At 35.9% G+C, this 16922-nt stretch overlaps 1 protein-coding gene across 6 annotated transcripts in view; it reads right to left on the bottom strand.

Moving 5' to 3' along the window:
* Positions 1-16922, bottom strand: part of RPS6KA3 (ribosomal protein S6 kinase A3) — a 115964-nt gene that overhangs the window by 90651 nt on the left and 8391 nt on the right. For 3 of the 6 annotated variants that reach the window (XM_053891771.1, XM_019431624.2, XM_019431626.2), the window contains exon 2: positions 196-289. The exons of the other annotated variants lie outside the window; for them this stretch is intronic. The gene's annotated coding sequence lies outside the window, so the exon portion shown is untranslated. The remainder of the gene's footprint in view (positions 1-195; positions 290-16922) is intronic. 6 annotated transcript variants of the gene reach the window in all.

The following is a 16922-nucleotide window of genomic DNA, read 5'->3' as shown; positions in this document are numbered from 1 at the left end:
CACTGCAGAAAACAGAATCCATGCCACAGAGGACAAACTTGAATAAATGAAAAAAAATGAAAGAAAATATTAAAAAACTATGGAGGACAGACATAGAAATAATCTATGAATAACAGATGTTCCTAAAGAAAAAAAAAAACAGCATTTTAATCAATCAAAAGTATAAGAAAACTTTCCAGTTCTGAAAAAAAATACCTGAGACTGGAGACTGAGAAGGTTCAACAGAGATCATCAACACCAAGACATGTCCTGGCAAATGTTTTTAAATTTCAAGGATAAAGATATAATCCTACAAGCATACAAGCAGAAAAAAACAGGTTATTTTCAAAGGAACTAAAATCAGATTGACCTCAGATTTTTCCTCTGCAACAATAAAATGCCAGAAGACAATGAAGTAATGACTTAAAGAGAGCTGAAAGGGGAAAGTTATGAACTAAGAATTGTATACCTTGTCCTAGTTTTTCATGTACAAAGGTCACAGGAAATTATTCTTAGATCTGCAAAGTCTTATAAAAGTTCACCATCCTGTTAGTACCTTTTTTCATAATTTGTTCAAAGGTATGTCCTAGACCATTGAAAGAGAATCAAAGTAAGAACTTAAGATTATTGAGGTCGGAAAGAACTGGTGAAGTATACTGACACCAACTTAATATTTACAAACAAATGAATAAAATAATTAACCCCACTAAAGGAGAAAGGGTCAGTAATGAAGAGTAAATAGCTGATATAAGTATATAAACAATATAAAACCTTAGAAAGCTAAAGGTAGGATTTGTAATCTCAGGCTAAATTAATGTGGACACAAAAGAGGTAGTGGAAGAATGGAGAAAAAGATTCTCAATTCTCTCTTTCCTAAAAGAATTATTTAAAAATCACTATTTTTCGTAATTACCTAATAAATATACATTTTGCAACGTTCTGAGAAACCATACAATAACCAAAAATTGTATTTGTTTATTGCAGCCCAAATCACTAGAGAAGATAATAACTGACAAAGACTATAAAAAGTACTTTACGAAAGCATCACATTCAACCCTAAGAACATGAGGTAGGTATAATTCAGTCCTATTTTACAGATGAGGAAACCAAGGCTCAGCAAAGTCAATTAGTGAACAGCAAGAGTAAGACTCAAACCCAGGTCTTTCCAGCTCTATAATTCTTTCTTCAATATTTCATAACCTCCTCAAACAAAAACAATCTGCATGTCAAAAGAAAAAAAAACAAACCACAAGAATAAAAAACTTACAATAGAAATTATTCCAAAAGTAATAATGTAAGAAATGTAAAGTTTAAAGTGTCTATTTAAAAGAAAAGTGTCTTACTAGAATTTGATGCTATTACAGAATTATTGACATTTTTATGAGTTTTGATGGTATGGTGGTTATGTATTTTAAAAGTCTATCTTTTAAGAAATACAAATGAAATATTTACATATAAATTGATGTATCTAGGATTACCTTCAAAATAATCCACTGGAGGCAGGGAAAAGAAGAGAGAGTATGTATGGGGGGTGAGGGGAGTATAGATGAAACATGAGTTGATAATCTTTGAGGGTGGCTTATGGGAATATGGTAGTTCATTATACTATTCTCTTGGGGTGCCTGGGTGGCTCAGTCAGTTAAGTGATTGATTCTTGATTTCAGCTCAGGTCATGATCTAATGGTTCATAGGATAGAGCCCTGCACTGGGCTCCATGCTGACAGTGTAGAGCCTGCTTGGGATTCTCTCTCTTTCCCCCTCTCTCAAAAATAAATAATTAAACCTTCAAAAAAATATATATATACATTTTATTTTATTACTATATATATTACTATATATACACAGCAATAAAATTACTACTGCCTTAAAATTTTTTTTTACCCTTTATTTTTGAGAGACAGACACAGCACAAGTGGGAGGGGCAGAGAGAGAGGGGGAAACACAGAATCTGAAGTAGGCCCCAGGGTTAGGGTTAGGGTTAGCTGTCAGCAGAGTCTGATGTGGGTCTCCAACCCATGAACTACAAGACCATGACCTGAGCCAAAGTTGGATGCTTAACCAACTGAGCCAGCCAGGTGCCCCTATTTACTGCCTTTTTAAAAAAAGTTTGTTTATTGAGAGAGAGAGACAGACAGACAGACAGACAGAGACAGGCAGAGAGCCAGGGAGGGGCAGAGAGAGGGAGAGAGAATCCCAGGCAGCCTCTGTGCTGTTAGTGTGGAGCCTGACATGGGGCTAGAACCCATGAACTGTGAGATCATGACCTGACCTGAAATTAAGAGTTGGATGCCTATTGGACTGAACCCCCCAAGCCCCCCCAAATACTTACTGCTTTAAAGAGAAATTCAAAGAAAACAGGTAAAAATAGCACAAGGGACAAATAAAAATAAAGTGTAATATTAAGGCCAAAAATAAAATGTAAGGCAAAAACCTTAATCCAATTAAAAAGGTCATCTGATTTGGACTAAAAATACAATTAGTGCTTAATACATATAGTGATAATAATTGCTATTGTTTACTGAGCAATTACCATACACCAGGCAAATGTTAAGTACCATAGATCACCTTTGATGCTTTTATCAACTCTATGAGGCATTATCACTAATTTACAAATGAAGAAATTAATTCAAGATGAGTATGTCCATCTATTTAAGCACTATATCCTCAGGCCCTAGCAAAATGCCTGGCACACAGTAGGTGTTCAATAAATATCTGTCAAAATAAATAAAGAAGTCTAATATCTTGCCTAAGGTTAATAAGCAGGGCCTAAATTCAATCCCAAATCTGAATCTAAAACCCCTACTCTTAATCACATTTAAATCTTTTAATAATGATATTTCACAGAAGAGTAAAATTGTTTATTTTCCTTCTGCATAGGTTTCACTATTTTTTTAGATCTTCTATAATTAATATGTTATTTGTTCAAACAAGACATTAAAAATAATAAATGCAAAGTAGTATTCAACATTAAGTCACAGAATAACAACAAAACACAAAAGATGTTTTGGGGACTATAACATGAAATGAACACAAAATAGAAGGGGAAACTTCAGCACACTAGTATAAGCTAGCATAATGAACAATATAAGGACAAAGTATTTGAAGTAATTTACATTAGAATAGGTAGATATTGAATTTTATAATGTAAAAAGAATGTTCAAGTATCTATGAAAAATTATAAAATTGTATCTAGATCATAAATTAAATACAAAATGTTTCAAATCAGGAATTGTACAGATATTTTCTGATTATGATAAAGAACCTGAATAAAGAAGTAAAATAAAGCACTCATTCAGAAATTAACATTCTTATAAATAACTACTGGTTCAAGGAAATACTAATGGCAATCATCACTTACACAGTGGTTTTTTTGTTCGAAAACAAACCATGTTACATATATTCTCTCATTTAATCCCAATCAACCATTAATAAACCATGAGGTATGTTATTATGTATAGCAGAGAAGAAAAACTTGAGTTACGAACTTGCTCAAGATCACAGAGCTATCAGGTTTGCAGATAAGATAACCAAACTCAAGTCTGAATTCAAAGCTCATACTCCTACACAGAAATGCTATCATATTAGTCAGAATTCATGTACAGACATCTACCTATGCTCATTTTTCTCTATTTATAAAATAAAAATTTATACTAAAAAGTAGAGAAAGCTTGAGTTCCTCCACAATTTACACATGTTCTGAAAGTGTCCATTTGTTAAATACACTATTCTAAGAAGGTAATGGTTCATTTTCTAACATATTGTTCAGACACAGTATTTCAAATTGCATAATCTCCTAAAAGCGATCCCTTTGAATGTATTTACACTCTCAGTAGGGCATTTAAAAGAAGAAACCATAAAATTAGATAAAGTAGGGAATCTATGGTAAACAGGATTTGCCACTAAACTAACTTCTAAAAAGCAGTATGATTGTGGAAAAGTCATTATTTTCTGGTACTTATCTGCAATCCATGAGTTTGATGGAACCTTGGTCAGCATGGATTTGAAAGTCTGCCACAGGACTGTGGGCAAGTCCTTAAGCCTCTCTGAGTTGTGGTTTCTTCATCCATAAAATATGTGGATATCTAAGAGCTCTTCCAGCTTGAGAATGTTATAATCTTGTGACTTTAAGGATTAAAGTTATTTAAAATTTGTAGAGCTTTTACACCTGAGAAAATTACAGATTCTGTATTTAAAGCTGTTTTTATGGTTTTTTTTTTTTTTAGTTTTTTACATTTATTTATTTTTGAGAGACAGAGAGAGACAGAGTGTGAGCAGGGGAGGGGCAGAGAGAGAGGGAGACACAGAATCTGAAGCAGGCTCCAGGCTCCGAGCTGTCAGCACAGACCCTGACGCGGGGCTCAAACCCACGAACTGTGAGATCACGACCTGAGCCAAAGTCGGAAGCTTAACCGACTGAGCCACCCAGGCGCCCCTATTTTTTTTTAATTTTTTAAATGTTTATTCATTTTTTGAGAGACAAAGAGCGCGACAGGGGGAGGGGCAAAAAGAGAAAGACACAGAATCTGAAGCAGGCTCCAGGCTCTGAGCTGTCAGCACAGAGATGGACGCAGGGCTTGAACCCATGAACTGTGAGATCATGACCTGAGCTGAAGTTGGACGCTTAACCGACTGAGCCACACAGGCCCCTGTTTTGATGCTATTTCTAAGTCTAACTCCTATTTTCTCTTCTGCATCAAAACTACAGTTTTATCTATATCCTTCAGTGGTGCCTTTGTTCCCAAGTGTAAACAAGGAGAATATGAAAGAACAATCATTTAAATGTTGTCATCTGAAAGAGAAATACTAAGAAAATAAAACACTGTTTTTCTGCACAAAATAAGGAACCTAAACCAATTTTATGATTTCCAGAATCCAATTTTACTAATCTTTTTATTCTTTCTTTCTTTTTTTAAAGATTTTATGTTTATTTTGAAGTAATCTCTACACCCAATATGGGGCTGGAACTTACAACCCGGAGATCAAGAGTTGCATGCTCCACTGACAGCCAGCAGGGTGCCCCCCAATTTTACTATTCTTATTTCATTTGTATTGAAAACTAATTGTCAACTTGTTGTTTAAGGCCTTTTAAATTCCCAAACTTATTCCTGCTTTCCTAATACCTTCAAGTCCCACCTCTTAGTACTCTAATGGAGTTGGTAGTATTTTCCAAATCTGTCTGATGACCAGAATCACCTAAGACTCCTGGTAAGGATATATTACCTGGCCTTATCCCAAGCTGAGTCAGAAGTTCCAGAAGCCACATGGCCTCATGGTATTTCACTTTTTAAACAGGTACTTTAGGTGACTCCTGTGATTAGACAAGTCTGGGAAATCACAGTGTAGAGAAAAGGTCATGGGCTTTGGAGTCTGACATATTAAGCTTCAAAACCTGACTTTGCCCTTTACTGTAGGTGTGACTTTGGGCAAGTTACCTAACATGAGCCTCAGTTTTCTAATCCGTAAGATCTGTATACTAGTTATGCTGCAGGTTTTGGTAAAGTTCAGGGTCTAGGGGGTTCAGTGTTAGCTTCTCTTTCCTCCTGCTCATCTTGCCAGAGAAAATGACAAGTACAAATATTTGAGAGGATTCTGATGAGTCTCATATCCTAATGGATCCACTTCCATTTAGAGGGCTAAAAATCTGAGTACTAGATAACTCTTTAATGCATTACTTGGGTTGGCTAATTTAAGAGTCTCAGGAACAAGTCTAATGATTTCATCTGGTTTCCAGAGGCTTAATGAAGCCCTCCTATCTAAAACAGATACAGCGTGATGATGGGCTTCAAAGCCCAAACTTCTGGGGGGCGCCTGGGTGGCTTGGTCGGTTAAGTGTCCGACTTCGGCTCGGGTCATGATCTCATGGTCCGTGAGTTCGAGCCCCGCGTCGGGCTCTGTGCTGACAGCTCAGAGCCTGGAGCCTGTTTCGGATTCTGTGTCTCCCTCTCTCTCTGCCCCTCCCCTGTTCATGCTCTGTCTCTCTCTGTCTCAAAAATAAATAAACGTTAAAAAAAAAATTAAAAAAAAAAAAGCCCAAACTTCTGTTATGTGACTGTGGCAAAAGGACCTGAACCTGTTTCCTCTGTCTCCACATTGGTAAAACAAGTGGTGCTTAAATGTTTGCTGAAGTGAACCCAACATACGTTAGTGATAATATAATGGTTAACAATCACTTAAAATAAAGATATACAGTCTTACAAACATCCTTATGAACAAAAAGAAGGCAGCAATAATAGCTTGCAAGTAAGTAAAACAAGACAGAATGGGATTTGCTCAAATACACAATAAATTAGAGCTTAACATTCAAGCAAAATTCCTATTTGTGTAGTAGAAGTTGGATCTTAACACAAAGTGCTTTAGACAAGTTGGGAGTTGAATTTACTTGGGAAAAAACAATCCAAACTACTCACTCATTAAAAAAAATATGTGTATACATATTTAAAAATTACCACAGGTATAAACACAACCTGGCAGGAAGGCTTATTTCTGAAAAAATAATCAAAGATATAGTTTCCAGTTATAACTCCATGACTAATTCTAGCTGCATATATTAAACATAAACACTATTAATAACAGCATTTTACTAAAAATTGTTACTATTAATTGCTCAGATAAGCTATAAAGTAACTAAACACGTAAGAAATTTTTTAAAAACTAAAAATCTGGGTTCATTCAAGACAGAATAAAAAGTTACCCTCGATTCTTAAAAAATAAACAATAAGAAAAAACAAACCTTAAATCCTACTGAAAATAATTTAAAGAACCACGGCTTTCCTATCAATTTATTCAAATTATTCTTTAATGCAACTAATTTTTTCATTTAGTTCCTGCCCTTTGATTATTATGTTGATTTTCAAACATTTAATCTTTTTTACTGTTTTGGATGACTTTTTTTCCATTACCCATTTCTAACTAGGAAAGCTACTTATTGATTTCTTAATATATTTTGTATAATACCACCTTATTAGACTCTCACTGGTTTTAAAGAACTTTTTTAGTGATTTCCTTAGATTATCCAAGTAGATGATTATATCAACTATGAATAGTAATCCTTTATTATTCTTTTTAATACTCTGATTTTCTGGTCTAATTGCATTAGTAAACTCTCCCAGAATGTTAAATAGAGGCGAAAACAGCAGGCATAATCTTAATGAGATTGCCTTAAAATATGTCCCCATCAAGCATGATGCTGGCTATTGGTCTGAAACTGTTTTTTTTTTTTAACGTTTATTTATTTTTGAGACAGAGAGAGACAGAGAATGAATGGGGGAGGGTCAGAGAGAGGGAGACACAGAATCTGAAACAGGCTCCAGGCTCTGAGCTGTCAGCACAGAGCCGACGCGGGGCTCGAACCCACGGACCGAGAGATCATGACCTGAGAGGAAGTCGGCTGCTTAACCGACTGAGCCACCCAGGGGCCCAGTGAGACTGTTTTTTAATAACATTAAGGAAACACCCTTTTGTTCCTATTTTGCTAAGTTTTTAATTGAGAATAGACATCGAATTTTATCTAGTGCTGTTTTTAACTTTTAAATTAGAAATGATTATAGATTCACAGGAAGTTGGAAAAATAAGAGAGGTCCCATATACCTTTAACCCAAGGGTTGCATCTTACATTAACTTCCTGTCAAAACCAGGAAATGTATACTGTACAAAGCCCAGACCTTATTTAGATTTCACTGGTTTTACAGGTTCTTGTGTGTGCATGTGTTCTACACAGTTTATCACACTATAGGTTCCTGTATCTACCACCACTATAAACATACTGACAGTTCATCACCACCAGGATCTTATGTGCTGCTCCTTTATAACCCACCTCCCTCCTGCCCTCTTTTTAACGCTGGCAACTACTAATGTAGTCTCCAGGTCTACAATTTTGGCATTTCAAGAATGTTATATAAATGGAATTATGCAGTATGTAACTTTATTCATGAAGTATGAATTCCCTTGAGATCCATCCAAACTGCTGCATGTATCAATAATCCATTCCTTTTAGTTGCTGAGTAGCGTTCCACAGCGTGGATGTACCACAGCTTGTTTAACCATTCACCTACTGAATGACATTTGGTTTCAATTTTTTGATATTACAAATAAGGTGCTATGAAAATTTGTGTACAGACTTCTGTTTGGACATATGTTTTCACTTCTCTGGGATAGATGCCCAGGACTATCACTGCTGGGTTACAGAGTAAGTTTATGTTTAGTTTTTGAACAAACAGCCAAACTATTTTCCAGAAAGGCTGTATCCTTTTACATTCCCACTAGCAATGCATGAGGGATCCAGTCTGTCCATATCTTCACCAACATTTGGTATTGTCACTATTTTTTAATTTGGCTGTTCTAATAGGTGTGTAGTGATTATCTCATGATTTCAATTTTAATTTCCCTGATAGCTAACCATACTGACATCTTTTCATATGCTTATTTGCTATCCATATATCCTCTTTGGAGAAATATCTGTTCATTTCTTTGGTCAGAATTCTAAATGGATTGGTTGGCTTAAGTTAGTTAAGTTTTAAGAGTTCTTTATATATTCCAGATACAAGCCCTGTCTCAGATACAAGTTTGCAAATATTTTCACCCAATCTATGCCTTGTCTTTTTATCCCCTTAACAGGGTCTTTTTCATAGAGCAAATGTTTGAATTTTGATAAAGTCTACTTTTTTTTTTCTCTTATGGATTGTGTTTTTGGTGTCTGGTCTAAAAACTCTTGGTTTAGCCCAAAGTCCTGAAGGTTTTCTTCTAGGTATCAATTCTAAAAGTTTTATATTTTACATTTAAATCCATGATACATATTTTTTTCTGTTTGAGTTGATTTGTGTGTCTGTGTGTCTTTTTAGCAGAAAGTTTATTTTCTATTTTTTATTTTAAATGCTGTATAGTTACCAGTGTTACATTAGTTTCAGGTGTACAACATAGAGACTCAACAATTCTATACATTATTCAGTGCTCAAGTACACTCTTAATTTCACCATGATATATTTTGAATTAGTTTTCATATGAGTTTATTGTTTTACCCATGGATCTGTAATTGCTCCACATACCACTGTTGAAAAGGCCTATCCTTTTTCCATTAAATTACTTTTGCGTTGATAAAAATCAACTGGCTGTACTTGTATGCATCTATTTCTGGGTTCTATATTATATTCCATTCATCTATGTATTTATCCCTTCACCAGTACCATAGAATTTTGATTGCTAAAGCTATATGGCAAGTCTTAAAATTGGGTGGAGTGGATCCTCCCACTTTATTTTTATCTTGTAGTAGATATTTTAGTTCCTTTACCTTTCCATATAACTTTTATTTTTTTTTAAATTTTTTTTTAACATTATTTTTGAGACAGAGAGAGACAGAGCATGAATGGGGGAGGGTCAGAGAGAGGGAGACACAGAATCTGAAACAGGCTCCAGGCTCTGAGCCCTCAGCACAGAGTCCGACGCGGGGCTCGAACTCACAGCCCTCACGGACCGCAAGATCATGACCTGAGCTGAAGTCGGCCACTTAACCGACTGAGCCACCCAGGCGCCCCTCCATATAACTTTTAGAATAAGCTTGTGTTAAACCTATACAAGAATTTGGGGAGAACTGATATCCTTAGTATGCTGAGTCTTCCAACCTATGAACACAGCATGCCTTTCTCTATATTTAGATCTTTGAATTTTTTTTATTGGCACTTTTAGTTTTCAGTATTTAAGTCCTATACATGTTTTGTTAGATTTATACTTAAGTATTTTTTTGAGCAATTACAAATGGTACTGCTTTTCATTTTTGTTTCCACACATTCATTGTCAGTATATAGAAATATAATTTATTCTTGGATTCTCATCTTGTATCTTACAAATTTGCTGAACTTATTATTTTTAGTTTTATGTAGATTCCTTCGGATTTTCACTGGAGATAATCATTTCACTTGTAAATAGGGACAGTTTTATTTCTTCCTTTCCAATCTGTATGTATTTTATTATTTCCTTTTCTTGCCTATTACACTGTTAAGAACTTCCAGAACTATGTTGAATAGCAGTGGTGAGAAAGGAGATCCTTGTGGTGCCTGGGTGGCTCAATTGGTGAAGTGTCCAACTTCAGCTCAGGTCATGATCTCATGGCTCATGGGTTCAAGCCCCACGTCAGGCTCTTTGCTGACAGCTCAGAGCCTAGAGCCTGAAGCCTGATTTGGATTCTGTGTCTCCGTCTCTCTCTCTCTCTCTCTCTCTCTCTCTCTGCCATTCTCCTGCTTGTGCTCCGTCTCTCACTCAAAAATAAACAAACATTAAAAAAAGGACATCCTTCTCTTGTTCCTTCCTGATATTGAAAGCATTCCGTCTTTCACCATTGAGTATGATGTTATCTGTGGGTTGTTTTGTTTTTGGTATATGTTCTTTATGAAACTGAGAAAGTTTCCTTTTATTCTTAGTTTGATCAGTTTTTGTTATGAATGTTTAATCCAGTTTAATGCATTTCTGCACAATTAACAATGTGATTTTTTTCCTATTTAATATGGTGGACTATACCAAATGATTTTTGAATACTGAGCTAGTTTTACATCCTTGGAATAAAATCCATTTGATCACAGTGTACGTTTCTTTTCATATGTTACTTGATTTCTTTTGCTAATATTTGTTGAGGATACTGGTCTATACTGCTTTCTCTTCCGTACTGTCTTTAGGTCTTGGTTTCAGGCAATAATGTCCTCATAACATGAGTTGTGAAGTGTTTTCTTCTTTTTTTCTGGAAAAGACTGTATAATTCATGTTATTCCTTTATTCTTGATATTTCCAGATCCTTCTTTTAAAATTTCTTTTCTGCTTGAAGAACTACCTGTAGTCATTCTTCCAGGGTCTGCTATAGACAAATTCTCTTAGCTTTCCTTTATCTGAGACTGTTTTGAACATACCTTCATTCCTGAAGGATATTTTCACTGGGCATAGAATTCTGGGTTGGCAATTCGTTTCTTTCAGCACTTGAAAAATGGTGCCATTTTCTTCTGGCTTCCATGGTTTCTAATGTGGGATCTGTCATCATTTGAATCATTGTTTCCTTATATGTAATAGTTCATTTATCTTTAGCTGCTTTCAAGATTGCCTTTTAGTTTGATTAAATTTTTAAAAAAATTGTGGTAAAATACAACATAAAATGTGCCATCTTAAACACTTTTTAGTGTACAGTTCACTGGTGTGTTAAATATATTTACAGTGGCACCTGGGTGGCTCAGTCTGTTAAGTGTCCTACTCTTGATTTCGGTTCAATCATGATCTCACGATCTATGAGGTCCAGCCCCACAGTGGGCTCTGGGCTAACAGCATGGAGCCTGCTTGGGATTCTCTCTGTCTCTGCCCCTCCTCTGACCATGTTCTTGTTCCCTCTAAGTAAATAAACATATTCACATTGTTGTATGACCGATCTCCAAACATTTTCATCTTGTAAAACTGAAATTCTATACCCATTAAACAAGTTCTCATTTCCAAAGGTTTGATTTTGATGTGTCTGGGCATAGATTTTGGGTTTATCTTGTTTGGGTTTCAGTTTCTTGAATCTGTAAGATTTTGTCTTTTGCCAAATTGGGCAAGTTTTAGCCATTATTTCCTCAGGTCCACCATAAATCTTTTGTTAATGTTCCCCAGAATCCTAATGCTCTCTTCTTATTTTTTGTCAGTTCATTTTTTCCTCTGTTGTTCAAATCAGGCAATTTCTGTTGTTCTATCTTCAAATTTATTCTTTCCTGTTATCTCCATTTTTCTATTAAGCCCACGTAGCAAATTTCAGTTACTCTATGTTTCAGTTCTAAAGTTTCCATATTCTGCTTTATATCTTTTCTGAGACCAATTTTTCATTTGTTTCAAACGTGTTTGTGATTGCTCACTGGAGCATTTTTATGATTGCTGCTTTAAAATCCTTGTTAGATAATTCCAACATCTGAAGCATCCTGGTGTTGGTATCAATTGACTTTTTTCTCATTCATGTTGTGATTTTCCTGGTTCTTAGTATAGTGTTCTTCAAATGAAGAATGGACATTTGGAGATAAGACTCTGGATCCTACTTAATCTTTTTTAGCAGGCAGTCCACCAGTTGAGATGCAGTGTGAGGGCAAGGTGAATGTGTATGTTCAGCTTACCACTGGGCCCCACAGAAACTACCCTGGCAAAATAGGAGCAATGACTCTTGCTTTTTTGAACAGGGGTAGGATGGAAGTTCAGCTACATTCTTGGTCCCAGTGAAGGTTGGGCAACAACCTGCACCATCGCATTGCTTCTGAGTAGGGGTGCAAGCTCCCTGATGGATCACATTGACAAAAGGGAGACAGAAAGCAGAGGGATGACTCACACTGCTTTGTTGCTATAAGGTAGAGTGGAGAGCTCAGCTTCCAGAAGGGCCCATCTAACAGGATAAGTGGAAGGCCAACCAGCCCTGCCATCCACCATTTTGTTCTGCCTTATAGATGCCAGATGGGGGTGGAGGCTGAGTTGTCCACCAGGCCCCAATCACATCAGGAAGGAAGGGAAGCAGAGTTGACTAGTCCACCTCCAATCATCTTGTTCTGCCTTGTTGATTTTGAGTGATGGGGTAGGCTCAGCTCCTCAGTAACAAAGGGGAGGAGGAGGCTTACTGGGGACTAGCCTTGCCTCACATCACTTTGTTAAGTCTCGTTTCCAGATTGGGGTGGAGACTCAACTTGGCTCCTAGACCCCACTGACACTACCTTAGTGGCAGCATCACGTCCTTCTGCAGGTGGTGGGATGGGGGGGCAGTGAGGGAAGATCAGACTCCTACTCCACTTGTCAAAACCACTCAGCTGGGGGGAATCAAAGTGTTGTCTGCTTTTGCTAGTCAGGGAATGAGATATGAGGTCCTTGATGTGCATAGCTAACATCACCAGGTGGAGGAATTCAAGCACTGCCACTTGCTTCTTTGGAGTAAGATAGGGCTTTTCTGGGGTGTTTGGCTATAGTAGGGAGGGTCCTACCAAAAAATTAACTGTTGTTCGGCTACCCTTTCCCCAGTCACTTGGCTAAAGAGAACAGACTTTTCCTGATGCCCTTTTTGTCTGTGCCTGTTGGTGGTTCAGGTTGGAGGCTTTTACAGGACACTGTCCAAGATATATGGGAGGCAATAAAAAAAAAACCAAGGAACTCACTATTAGCGTCATTCCTTGAGTACCAAAGTCTGTAGGTAGTCTGCCTTATTTCCACATTTCAGTGTTCCTGTGCTTGTTTGATGTGTTATGTCTAAGGTGTTTTAGCTGTAAAAGAGAACTTAGGAGGAATAGGGCTCCTCCAGCTGGGCAGAACCAGAAGTCTACCCCCAAGTAATTAATTTTATGTTGAAAATAACATTTATCTTCTTTGTATGTGTATGTGTATTTTAAAAGGAACTTTATTGGGTGTCAAGGGTAATAATATTTACTTTCTAGTCTTCTACATTATGGTTAAAAATGCACTATGGAAAATTGCTATAGCATTATGGATCCTAATTTTCTCTTAAAGTTCCAATTATATCTGTTTATAACATTCCTGGCTAATTTAGCTCGCTTCATGTTATTTAACTACCTGTCCACTTCAGTACTTTTTAACTATAATATTTTAAAGGAAAAAATTCTGTTTCATTCGTCATCACCTAGTAATATACTTTACACACTCAGAACAGCCAGGGTGAAAAGTTCACTTTAAAATTCATTTATGAGCTCTTTTCGATAATCCAAAGGTAATCTTATTTTTAATTTGTCTGTTACATATCTCTCTTTAAGAAACACCAACTCTGCTACCAAAATCCATTGTGATAGTTATTCCTCTTGAATTATACCAATAGCCAGCAGAACTTGAAGGAAAGGAGGCAAACGGTTTTGTTTTGCATTTTCCTAATTCTTTAAATGAAACACCTGTATATCTCACCTAACCTAAGAAATGGATTCTTGAATTCATTTATCTACTGACTTATATTTAATTTTGGAGAGTCTAGACATTTGGTTTTGACTGACCTTCCATTACTTCCTGTACTCTTGCTTTAAATAAGAAACTATAGAACAGTATAACAAGACTGAAGAGACTGTAAGGAAAAAACCATTGCTTTGCTTTTTGCTTTCTTGCTATCATTTCCTATAATTAACATCCTTCATTGTGTTCTCTAGAAACTTTGCTCTGGCTGGGAAAAGGGGTAGTCCAGGTGATGAGGTAACATAAGGTGTCTCCATAGAATATAGGGCTCTACTGACCCAGTTGGAAAACCAGTATTCTAGGAAAAGCTTTGAATTTATCATATATAAAAATGAAAACAAATCTATTGAAAGCACAGATTGAAACTAAGTTTTCTGAAGAAATATGTACAAACAGTCCCTGGCTTATGATGGTTTGACTTCTGATTTTTCAACTTTACAATGGTGCAAAATGAGTATTTAATTTCATTCAGTAAAAACCACACTTTGAATTTTTATCTTTTCCTGGGCTAGCAATATGTGGTACAATACTCTCTCATGATGCTGGGAGTGGCAAGGAATGGCTCCCAGGTGGCTATGTGATCATGAGAATAAACAACCAGTACACTTAAAATAATTGTTTTTCACTTTCAGTTCAGTAATCAATAAATTAAATGAGATGTTCAACACTGTTATAAAATAGGCTTTGTGTTAGATGATTTTGACCAACTCTAGGTGAATGTAAGTGTTCTGAGCATGTTAAAGGTAAGCTAGGCTAAGCTATGACGTTTGGTATGTTACGTGTATTAAGTGCATTTCCAACTTATGATATTTTCAACTTATGATGCAACATAACCCAATTTAAATTGAGGAAGATCTGTATACAACAAAGCATAGATAAGGATTAACAGCATTAGAGCAAACACTCCATTTAAGTCTCCAAATCAGTAAAAAATAAGCACAATTATGTACACAAGTAGATGATAAGCAGGTGAAAAGATCCTTAACATTCTTAGTTATTAGGAAAATGCAAATAAAAACCACAATGAGATCCCACTTATTGCATACTACGATGGTTATAATGAAAAAGAAAGTAACAAGTGTTGGTGAGAATGTGGAGAAACTGGAACTTTCACACACTGCTGTTGGCAATGTAAAATGGTTCAAGCAAGTTGGAAAACAATTTGTCAGTTATTTAAAACATTATAGACTTAACATATGACCAAGCAATTCCACTCCTAGATATATATCCAAGAAAATTGAAAAAATGTATGTACAGAATGTTCACAGCAGCATTATTCACCATAGCCAACAAGTGGAAACAACCCCAGTGTCCCTGAACTGAGAAGTGGATAAACAAAATGTGGTATATCCACAGAGCAGAGCATTACTCAGCCCCCCAAAAATGAAGCATTGATATATGCTCTAACATGGATGCATTTTGAAAATATTGCTAAATGATGTGAGACACAAAGGTACATATTATATGATTCCATTAATACGAAGTGTCCAGGAGAAGCAAATCTATAGAGAAAGTAGATTACTGGTTGCTAGGAATGGGGACAAGAAGGAATAGGGACTGACATCTAATGAGCATGGACTTATTTCTGGGGTGATGAAAATGTTCTGGAATTACTGGTTGCAGAACCTTGTGAGTACACTAAAATCCACTGAATTGTATACTTTACAAGAGTGAATTTTGTGGTATGTAAATCATATCACAATTTTTAAAAAATTTAATTAGGGCTATTTAACCTAACAGGTAAAAAAAAAAAAAAAAAAAACCCACACAAAGGAAAAAACCTGCCAATGATTATGCAAAATTTCTTTAATTTCCTTTTCTTATACTGTAGCAAGATAGATGGTAACTTTTTCAGACTGAATCATATCCTATTTTCTGATACTTTGAGGGAGTGTCAAATACACTTTTCTGAAAAGATGCAAGTATAAGGAGACAATGATTTAATAAGTGGCAATTCAAAAACAGAGCACAGTTCCCTGAGCATACACCTAGGGACTTCTATGTGAAGAGCTGATAATTAACATCTGGGCAGCCCCTCCTTTTCCAAATACTGTAGTTTTTATTTCAAATGTTCATTTGTAAGACAGCTGTTTAGAAATACCAAAACATTTTCCTGTACAATGTCACACTGTTTCTCAGGCCAGCTCACAAAAGCCTATTTAACCCATAGTATATTTGGAGAGTAATACCCATTTCACTTTTCTAACTCTACCTATACTTTCCCATAGAAATATCTTCTCATGTAAACCACCTAGAACCTTTCTCCCTATAGGAGATTTCATCTTGAACAAGTCACTCACCTACATGCCGTTCTCAACTCAAGCAGGGTAGTCTAGTGGAAAGTCAATGGAATTTGCAACCTGTGATAATTGGGTTTGAATCCTGCCTTCTCTACTTACTAGTTGTGCAACCAAGAGCAGCTTAGTTAACCTTTCTAGGCTTCCTTTCCTCATCTGTAGGTTGAGAAGAATTAGATCTACCTCATTCAAGTTGATATAGACAGTGTCCATTCAGAGAGGGCATCCAGTAAACATTAATCTATGGGATGTATCAATCCACTTTTCTAGTATTAATTAGCACAGTATAGTGAACAAAATGCAACATTTTTTGATAGCTTAATTTCCCCAGTGCTTGGTGTTATCACTTCAATGATAAAGGTCACTGTAAAACTAGCTAAACTGTAGAAAGTGCAGAATGGTGATTTGAAGAGCATATACCATGTAGTAGAGTTTATAAAAAATCTTCAGGGTAGTCGAGGAACAAGACAAAGCTGATTAAACATAATTTGAAAAAGCATAGTAAATATGTTTTCATTTAGAAAAAGCTTTAGCCTATTAATTTCAAAATAACAAATAATAGAATGCAGGGCTGAAAAACATTGGTGTAGAAAAAAAGTTGGATTTGTACTAATCCCATAATCTAGAACTGTGCTGTTCAATGTGGTAGCCAATAGCCACATGCGACTATTTAAATTCAAATTAAATTTAAATTCAGTTCCTCAGCCACACTAACTACATTTC

The sequence above is a fragment of the Panthera pardus genome, unplaced genomic scaffold, assembly GCF_024362965.1.
Source record: "Panthera pardus isolate Hobbes unplaced genomic scaffold, ASM2436296v1 HiC_scaffold_27, whole genome shotgun sequence".
Classification (NCBI taxonomy): domain Eukaryota; kingdom Metazoa; phylum Chordata; class Mammalia; order Carnivora; family Felidae; genus Panthera; species Panthera pardus.
Note: the sequence above shows the minus strand (reverse complement) of the source record. Positions and strands in the feature narration are given on the sequence as shown.